Below are 10,679 nucleotides of genomic sequence, written 5' to 3' on the forward strand. Positions count from 1 at the left end.
GAATCCTGAAGGCAGGAACCAGAGCCTGCAAAATCCTGCTGCAAATTTTCCTCTAATTCAGTCTGACTCATGACCTCCAGTCACAGGCAGCTGGAGACTGGATTAATTCCCATCTCCAGAGAGATATGACAATGAAGGATTCTTAACAGCTACCCATTTATAGGTGAAGAGTAAGAGCCGAACTATTAAACCACTGATTTCTTCCTTTGTTTCTATGTTCAGTGCTGTCTTTCAGCTGACTTGAGCATGTGAACCTCAGGGTGGGATTTTGGTGCATTTACAGCTGGAATTCCAGTGACAGGTTCACATCTCTTACATGTCAGATTTAGATTTTTAACAAAAGGAGTACAGTCCTCCCTCTTGAGGAGGGTCAGGAAACAACCCCAAACTTGCCACTTAGACATAAAAATCTATAAAAACAAAGGGTGTCTTTTTCCAGTGCTGGATCACCTTTCAGAGCTTCAAAGAGGCCTTAAAAAGCAGTAATGAAGCACGTTCAAAACAGATTCCCAATATATTAAAACAGTTCTTAAGCTACCTGTAAAAAAAACCCCAAATCCTACCATTATAATCACCATTTTTATGGAACTAATGCTTGCCTTCTGACCTTCAGGCACACACAGACCAGTTTTGTTTGGGTTATTTTTTGCTGTACCACAGCAGCAGCCTCTCAAAGGAAAGACATCTACCACATCTCAGAGTTAAAAGAGACAGCAAAGGTTTTCAGGTAGTTCACGTCAGTCAGCTTGAAGCCCATGAAATTAGATGTAGCAACAGCAATAAAACCTTAAAAAAGACTTTCATTTCACAAAAGGTACTCACACTTCAAAGCTGAATTTGTCAGAAAACCTTCAAAAAGTGACAACAATGAACTACAGCAGTTTATACACAAATTCTATCCCAGTCAAAGAAACGATTCTAGAAGAGACTACAACAGAATAATGTTACAATACTTTACTCAAGATGGTCTTCAAGAGCTGGACTGATGAGTGCTGCTCTCCTCCCAGTCACCAGGATCTTTCAAGGAAGCTCATGCACCTCTTCCCCTATTTATAATAAAGCTACAAATCTAACCAGGAAAGCAGGCACTAATGATAGATAGCCAATGGTTTTAATACCAGCTATCCCACACGAAAGAATTACAGCTGTAAAATGAGGTGTTACGCATCCCTCAGCAAAACAAAAGTGTACAGCAATGCTTTCTGTAATATTCTCTAAATACTCTATCTTTTCAGAAGCAGACATAAACTTGAGATGTTTTTACCTGTTCTTCAGAAATGAGCTTTATTTTCATTGTTTGATTTGAACTTGAAGAGTAAACCAGTGAAAAAATACAGCAACAATAAGGGTTATTTTATCACCAGCTTACAAGAATCAACAAAGCCTTTTCAATATACCTGTCCCATTTTATATGGTATGTTACACACATTGTACAAACATGTACCTATATAACACCTCCACCTATGTAGTATCATATTTTTGAACTATTAATTATTGACACCAATGACAGAGCCTCCTGCAGCACGTCTGTTCTATGATCATTAGAAACTGAAGCAAGGCCAATGCACAAACATGCAAGAGGAAGATGGAGACCATTAATTGTGGTCACTTCATCTTCTTGTGATGTCAATCAGCTTTATGATCATGTTTTTTCAAAGAAGCTCTGCAAGAAGTGGTAACGCTGGGTCATAATCCCCTGAAGATTTACAGATTATCAGCATTAACAGGGTTTTACTGGAGATTGCCATTTATATTATGGAAACCAAACTCAACAGGCTAAAAAACAACTTAATACATTGGACATAAACACCCTACACTCATGAAGCGTCAACACTGATAAAGATTAGCTGACTGTAGAAGCAAGAAATTGGCTCAGTCTTCATAATGAACCTAAAATAAGCCTACCATGCCCACACAACAGAGTACAATGTCAAAACTGATGAAAGTACGTGGATATGCCCAAGGTGCAGGATGTTTTTTCTGCCGCCTTCAGTAACTCTCAAGCAGCTTGAAATGGAACAGAAATAAGCATGGACAAGCAGACATTCAGAATTACCAGCAGCGCTAATGGAGAAGCACATCAATGTTTGGTATGTTTCCAACTAAATAGTTTCATTAATACTACTAATGAAATAGTATTTCATCTGTATTCAGGATTTTGAAATTAACCTGCTTTGAAATTAAACTACATCTATAGTGCAAACATTTGATGTTTCAATCAACTTTAACAGGGCAAGAGACACTATGAACCTATCACAAACCGTTACAGAACAGTCTAAAATCCAAACAGGCAGAATTCCAGTAAGTATCTGTAAGTTGTTAAGGCAACAATAACATTCAATTTCAATTCACAAGCAAGCAGCAAAAGCCTCCAAAACCCCAGCAGCTCCATACCTGGGGCCTGGGGTCTAGTGACCAACTTCTCAGCAGTTCAAGCACTCTGCATTGTTCGATTTATCCAGAAGTGGCAGAGCAATGCCTACCAAAAGGACTTCTTTCCACTATTCCACTCACTGGAGCACCATGATACATCTGTTTACAAGGCTCTCCTTGGTACCCATCAGCACACTATCTTTCTACAGATGCCTGGCATATTAGACATAGCTTTCAATTTAAAATGTGATCTACTCTGCCCTGTAATTTATCCTGACATCCGAACATCATTAATGTCAGATTACATGCATTTTACACTGGAAATGCCTACAGATCTTTTATAGTTGAGAGATTATGGCTAACTAAGGGGTTTTAAGCAATTAAAACGTGAGCTGTTATTAGACTGGTGACTACTTAGCATTTTAATGTTTTGCAATACTGTCTCAAAGTAGAGTGTTAGGACCAGAGACTCTTAGATTAATAGTTCTTGATTACCAAAATTGCCCAACCACTGGACAACAACATGAAATATTGTTCCGGCCTATACATCAATAAAATTTGCAGTACATGTGATACATACATCCCTTGTGACACTTACTTATCTTGCCTCTTTAGGCAAACAGTAATAAGAATTCTCCCCAGCTGGTTTGCCCATGGATGCTCTGCATAAGCAAGAATGCAGAGAAGTGGGTTCGGGTCTGAATCAATGTATGGTTTAATTTTCAAACCATTTGAAGAGGTATTTTATTAACAGCTCTTGCTGAAAGTTGAACTAAGAATTACTGGCTATTTGTCTAATATGAATATATTCCTCGATCATCTTTTCTGCACTAACCACAACTCAAACCTTTCTGATCTGTCAGCATCACTAATACACAGGGGCAAGAGGCCCCTGCTCCTAGGACCTTCTCCCTACTATCCAAGTAGTATTCAAGGCTACTACTCCTTGGGAACTTTCCTCAACAGTACTTCACAAACAGGTCTTAAATAGCTGTTTTAATCACATGTGCAAAACGATGCCAGCTCCTCTCTTCAGTGAAGGACTTATTAAAACCAAAAAGCACAAGGAGTGTTGGTATTTTTTTTAGGTCATCAGCCAAGATCATGCTGCAAAGATATCCGATGGGGACAGGGGGAAGGAAAAAGAAATCCTTGTCAGTCTTAAGAGAAGACCTTTAATGTTCACAAGTTTAAAACAAATTCCTAGTTACACACCAGTTTTACCAAGGATATTTTGATTTACCAGAGTTTTTTTTTTGTTAAAGTGGGATTACAGGGAAGGAAATCTTGCCTTCAAGAGGCTTCCTATTTCTCAGGAAAAGGGATGCAACTTCCTTCCTCCCTAACCACAATTCTGAATGTTACCTTAATTATATTAGCCTTGAACTGTGACATAAACCTGTACGAGGTCATCAGTTTGACAGCAGGTATCTCCCCTTAACACTATTGTACAAACACACACACATGGTCCAAAGAGCAAGAAACTATCTACAACAGGGAACTTTTAGGGGTTACATCAAGTCCCAGTCAGTGCTGGGAGTGATTAATCTCAGAGTATGCTGAAAACTGGAAGAATTCACAGGCAAGACTGAGAACGCACACACGTTAAAGGCAACCAAGCTGAGCTGCATGGAAAACCATATGGAATTGTGTGGCAAGTTTGATTTATTCAGAGATCAACACTAATGAAGTTAAATACTTAAAACTGATTGTTTCAAGACCTCCTACGTACACAAAATTGGATGCATTTACAGGATAAATGGCAATTACTCCCCTAAGAATGGGAGCATCACACAGATGAAACAATATGTATTTTGATTAAACAAAGCCCAATATATACCAATAACAACAAGGGGTGTTAATCCCGGAGACCATCAACAACACTCAGCACAAGGCTGATCCTTCCACAAGATAGAACTACTGCAGGAGTCCAGACCACTTCAGAAAGTTTCCATGAGCAGGATTGCATGCAATCATCACCAACTGAAGGCAGAATGGAAAGAGAATTACTGGGGCTACAGACAGATTTCTGCACTTCCCAAACCATGAGTACATTTACAGTACGATTTTATTGTATTTCGTTTCTCAACAAAAAGGATTTTTATAGTAGTTAGGTCAAAAAGTGCAGCTACCAGGAAAAGAACAATGAAATGGGCATACTAAAACCAAGGTGCCTATTTCCCCTCCATGCCTAAGTACACATACAGAAAGTTATTTTATGTTTAAACCATAGTTTGTAAGAGGTAGAGAACTACGAATCGTGACAGCAAAATGTTAAGAAACCCACTGCAACCAGTTTTATGTGCATAGTGAAAGGTTTATTTTGCAGAGTCCCCAGAAGCCGCTGACCAAATTTTCAGTGATAGAAGTCCTGTTTAAAAATCCTGATGTTTCTGACCTTTGAAGTTCAGCAACCTTTCACGAATTCCACATAAACCAATGAGTATTATTTGGCATCTACAGACATTCCTGAAAAAGGCAACTAAGCAGATCTGAATGCCCCTATTTTTCTCCATTTGGCATCAACTCTTAAGGTTAACTGTATTTTAAGTGTGCTATGGCTGATCACTTTTGCATAAACATTCACTTAACTGTGTTTACCTTGAAGTCTGATATTGCCTCCCCTAACCAACCAAGGAAGCTGTCAGTTTTCCATATGAAATCCAGCACACTTGAACTTAGGAAACTGTTAAAATTACATTATTTGGTGGCAACAGGCACCAAAGATCACCACAGTTACACCAACCCCTTCCATCAGTAGATTACCTTCAACTCTTTCAGCATTTATGTTGCTTCTTTACAGAAACTCTGCTGCCAAAATGTAGGTCACACTTCCTTTAAGGCAACACGGTTTAGTACATACATACTTATTTAAAGCTCAATGAAATTAATTAAAAGCTCCTCACTGACTTCAATGCGCATTGAATCAGGACCTGGATGAGTTCAGAGGCAAACCAATTACACTTTAATTAAACATCTTCACATTCTTGTGAAGCAGTCAACTAATTTTATAGAAGGATAAACTGAGTCAGAAAGTTTCACAGCTTGGTCATGATCATAAACAGAGTTCTCTAGTGGAAGCTGCCCATGCCTGTGACAGGGCTCTGGAGGTAGATGATCTTTAAGGTGCCTTCCAACCCAAACCATTCCAGGATTCTATGACTGATTACATAAGTTGCTTCTGTAGTTGTTATCTACCTTTGTAACACAGAGAAAATAGACTGAAATTCTTGGTCTGCATATTGCAGCAAATAAAACCAGAGCATCCCGAGACAAATGCAATGGTTGTACCAATCTATGGGCTCTACTTCTGTTCCCCAATCAGCAGCTGATTGAGTCAGTCACAGGAATTCCAGTAACACAAAGAGTTTAAACGTTTAGGGTTTTTTTCATGGCAGTTTATGTCCAGATGAGATTTTTATGCTGGAGAGGGACAGGGGAGTGGGTATGGGGGGTTGTTTGCTTTTAAAATCGCATTAATAACTATGCTATATCTATCTTCTTCTATTTTTAAAGAAAAAGAGGCTTGGCAGATTTGATATTCTATAAAACCTTGAAAACACAGATTAATGACAAGAAGTCTGATTACACTTCCTAAATTCAGACTGACATTTAAACCATCCATGAGCACTAGCACATTCTGTCACAGCACCAGCAGAAAGAAGCAATTACCTTTTCTCTCTTTTTTCCTTACATAATGCTTTCCCAACACCAAGTCTCAAAGTAAACACCAGAGTCAGAAGTGTTCTCCTTATTCAATTACCAGCTAACGTTTTGGGGTTGTTTTGCTGATCTTTGGTTTCTTCTCACCTATTAACACTCCGCAGTTTTGCCCATTCTGGTCTATCTGCTCTCTTATGCCAATCGAAGTTCATGGACAGGCCATGGCTCTTTAAAGGGAAAAAGAACTGTAAGTCTCAGCCATTCTCACAGATGTAACAGCAGCATCAACTAAAGTAAATGAAGTTTGGTTGTAAAAAGTTTTTAGTAATTTAAAACCTATTTATGTATCATTTCAGTCACATACTCAGAAGGATGTGGAGTAGGTGACAAAATGTTTTCATTGCAAAACCTGACATTTTTAGTGTACATCAGCATCAAAACATAAACATCTTCTGGGACTATTCACATACTTGCAGGCAAGCTATGGCTTTAGTGGTATTAAATTAATACTGGTGGTTCATTAACAGATACTATACTACACCATACTGGTGGGATATTCTGGAAGTACCACGCTGGTGGTTTAAATGAAGAACATGATTGCCCATCTTTATCATAATGGCTATTAACATGCTTGGAAACATAACAGAAAAAGTAATTTACTCTCACTTTCTGAAAATGGAATTATAACCACCTTCTAGAACATCAACATTTGGTGTACCCAGTGCTGTCACAGCTGCATTTCAGCAAGAAATCCTACCTGATGACAGCCTGCAATAAAAAAAAAAATTAGTTTTGCATCTGCAAGTATAGAAATATTTCTGAAGATAGCAAATCCTTCTTCTCTGGGAAAAGCTCTACTGGAAGTTTCTCCAAGCATATTTTGCAGCAGCCTCCAAAAGCCTCTCTGCATGCACAGCACTTGGACGTATTATTGATGCTTAGAACTAGGTCAGATGCTCAGGAAGGATACTTTGTAGTCAACAAACTTAGGAATTGAAGTACTTACTAAAAATCATAAATGTTTATGTTAGTTACAGGCGACAAACATTCTGGAGAAGAAAAAGCTCATATTAAACTACTAAAAATAGATCCACTTCACACAAGTTGTTTCCTAGGCAGAGCATCAACTTCTAACATCAGTTTTGCTTACCAGACATATTCAGATGTGTAATAAGGCCTTAATTTGCCCATATGCAACTGCAGGATGCTTTTAGCAATAGATGTCTATCACAGTCAATCTCTGCAATTACAAAACCTAGGTTTTGTTCCAGCTCACTTTTGGTTCTACTCAAAAAATGACAAATTGTTTTGGAACCTCTCTCTCCTCTCGCAAAGTAAATTGCTCTAAAACCCTAGATGGGGAAGGAGGAAAAAAGCAGAGAATGGAAGAGAGTAGAAACATTAGAGCATGTATCAATAGGACAAGGGGGAATGGCTTTAACCTGCGAGAGGGGAGACTGAGATGAGCTCTTAGGCAGAAGCTCTTCCCTGCGAGGGTGCTGAGGCACTGGCACAGGGTGCCCAGAGAAGCTGTGGCTGCCCCATCCCTGGCAGTGTTCAAGGCCAGGTTGGACACAGGGGCTTGGAGCAAGCTGCTCTAGTGGAAAGGGTCCCTGTCCATGGCAGGGGTTGGAAAGGGATGAGTTTAACGATCCCTTCCAACCCAAACCATTCTATGATTTATGAAACCAGTACAACTATAGATTTCCCATAAAGCTGGAATTCAGAACATGGTTTCTGTGCAATCCTAATACTCACCATTACTATGTTGTATTGTCTGGTGAAATGTATGAGTATCAACCAATTCCTGTTAAAACAACAGGCAGAAGCTTCAATTTTTACTGTGAGCAAATCTCCTTCTCTCCCCACACTCCTACACCTCTTGTGCACCACATGGAGCTTCTGTACTCAACTGCAACCATGCATTCAGGCAAAGGACAACCGTGGTCCCTCCAGCACCTATTTATCACAATGACTTATCAGGCTATGGGAAGATTTTTCTGGTGAAGATTTCAGTATCTTCCCACTTGGTTATCAAAGAGTCCTGCACTTTTATGTCCTCTATAACCTGTCATAACTATGGTCACAATGCTTAAAATGAACAAAGAGAACAACTGCTGCTTTGAAGCAATTTTGGGCAAGCTGTAAAACTTCAGCCAACCAATTCTCAGTTAACTTGCTCAAAACAGCCTTCGCTCTTGCATTCGTTCCATCCCACGTGCTTCTTTGTAGACTTACAATGTTCTGATGCACACATCAACTAAGATCATGCAAACCCATTTACGAACCAACAGTTGTAAAACATGCTGAAGCAGCGGGTTATTTCTACCAAGATGCCAGAGGCATAGTAAAAGATGACGCTTATTCAGCTAATGGCACAGAGGAGCAACTCCAATGTACCTCAAGTACACCTGCCACCATCTGCCAGCTGAATTTCTTTGTCAAGGGAAACAGCAGCTTTTGCATTGATAAGGAAATAGGCCTGCATTTAAAATTAGTAATGTGCTGCTTTCTGTATGCCTCCTCACCTTGAATACCTGCAGGTACAAAATGAACCCCCTGAAGTACATCATCCAGCCTCACTTTTCACTGTTTAGGTAGCATTTCTCCTTCAGCAAGCTATTTCAGATCATACATCAGCTCCAAAAATACTGAGGGCAAAAGACATTGACAGCCTGCGAGATCAGCAGCCAACAAAAACTAACCATAAAATCTTAACTTTGTAAATGTATTTAAATAGTATGGCCTTAAAATACTCCATGGACATGCTTACCATCATGCTGCAGCCAACTCGGATCAGAAAACCCAACAAGCATACCTATCTTTCCCCCAGTGCCTGTTGTTTTTGGAGTTTGGTGGTTTTTTTCTAAACCACCACATCTGCAGAATGTCTTGCTCTCGTCTCGCAGCGCATCAAAGCAGATTTTGTTCAATGTGCCAAGATGAAGAATGGTCAAATAAAAGATGATATACAACAGAGCAAAACATTCTCTTCTTGAGGAGAAAGCAAATGCAAGTCTGAAAGTCAAATGTAGGCTGATAAATTACATCTGGATGTTAAGCAGGAACTAGGATCATCTCTGGTCTACTTCTGGAGTACCAATGTATTCTGATTTGGAAAATGATGCTGTTCCTCTCTCCTCTATCTTTCCAAGAGAAACCTAACTACAGTGTGCCTACAAATGCTGTCCCTCTTTACACTAAATCATGGAGCCCTGCTTCAGAGGCTCTAAAAGCACAGCTTTTAGCCAAGGTGGGAATTACCTCCCAGTGCAGCCCTCTGTTCAATACCGGCCGAGATGCATTTCTCCCACGCAGCGCCACACACTTTCCGTACCACAACCCGGTGCTGCCCTGAGCCGGGGCGTCCCGATATTGTGTTTTATTGCCTGCGGACGTGACACCTGCCCTCCCGACGGCTCCAGCGCACCTTAAGCAGTTTTAACGTGGGGATGACTTCACCTGCCACAAAAATGCAGCCATTGCTGGGGTGGGACACGGCCGCCGTGGAACAGGGTGCCACATGACGTAAGAGATGATGCCAGAAAATTAAACAGCCCCCTCCTGTACCTGTGCTGCGAGGCCACGGCCTGCCAGCGACCACGGCCGACGGGCCCCGGGGAGGTCAGGGGCCGCGGCCCCGACCCGGACCGCGGAGGGGGACTCGAGAGCCGGCCCCGGCGGGGCGGTGGAGGGGAGGCGGGGAGGCCCGGAGCCGGCGGAGCGGCGCCCCGGCCAGGGCGAGCGCCTTTGTTCACGGCCGGGTGCCGCGCACAAAGGGCAGCCGCGCTCACCTGCGTGCGGGGCCGGGCTGGCCCCGGCGGTCCTGCGGCACGGGCGGCGGCGGCGGCGGCAGCCGGGCGCGCTGAACGCGGGCGGGCGGGCGAGCAGAGCAAAACGGAGCGGAGCGGGCGCCTCCTCCGCCGTGACTCACCGCGGCGGCCCGAGGCGGGACGGAGGGCGGGCGGAGGGAGGGAGGTGCCTGGGCGGCTCCGGGGGAGGGACCCGCCGCGTCCCGGCGCCCAGGGCAGCGGCAGCGCCGCAGGCACCACCCGCCGCCGGCCGGGAGGAAGGGGCGGGGCGGTGGCTCCCGAGGGGGCGGTGAATCGGTGCCAAGGGGCGGGGCCAGGCGGGGAAGGGGCGGGGCCGGCGCGCAGCCCGCGGCAAGAGACGGGAGCGGACGGGCCGAGCCCAGGCGGGAGCTGCACCGGGAGCCCGGTGCCATCCAGGGTGCTGGCGGGGGGCACGCAGCCCCGTTCCGGTGCTAGCCATGCGCTTACCTGAACCACCATCCCTTTGGGTCGGCTCTGAGTGACGCCGTGAGCTCACGCTCCCCCCTCCAGCCGTCCTGGTCCACGGGCAAAGCTGGGGAGTGCAACCGCTCCGGTAGCGCCGTGTGTGATAAATCACAGCATCGTTAACACGGGTTACACCTCCACTTCTCAATGATAATATGCTAAGAAAGTTAAAGACGCTGCGAAATCCAGCGCAGCTTAACTCAGACTAAGTCAGCAAACACTGAAAATACCATCTTGTGAGGACCTCCAACTAGGTTGAGTGTCCATCTGGGCGTTCAAGCACTCTAATCCTTCCCCTAGGTAGCCTGAAGCAGAGTAAAGTCACAGCAAACACAGAGAGCAATT

The 10,679-nt window shown here is 43.2% G+C and overlaps 1 protein-coding gene across 1 annotated transcript in view; it reads right to left on the bottom strand.

Annotated features, from left to right (window-relative positions):
• The window catches only part of CTNNBIP1 (catenin beta interacting protein 1), a 32,630-nt gene extending 22,626 nt beyond the window's left edge, over positions 1–10,004 (bottom strand). The window contains exon 1 of the mRNA XM_062604654.1: positions 9,831–10,004. The gene's annotated coding sequence lies outside the window, so the exon portion shown is untranslated. The remainder of the gene's footprint in view (positions 1–9,830) is intronic.
• Between the last annotated feature and the right edge of the window lie 675 nt (positions 10,005–10,679).

Source organism: Pezoporus occidentalis, unplaced genomic scaffold (assembly GCF_034315485.1).
Source record: "Pezoporus occidentalis ecotype Australia unplaced genomic scaffold, CSIRO_AGI_Poc_V1 ctg119, whole genome shotgun sequence".
In the NCBI taxonomy this organism is placed as follows: Eukaryota; Metazoa; Chordata; class Aves; order Psittaciformes; family Psittacidae; genus Pezoporus; species Pezoporus occidentalis.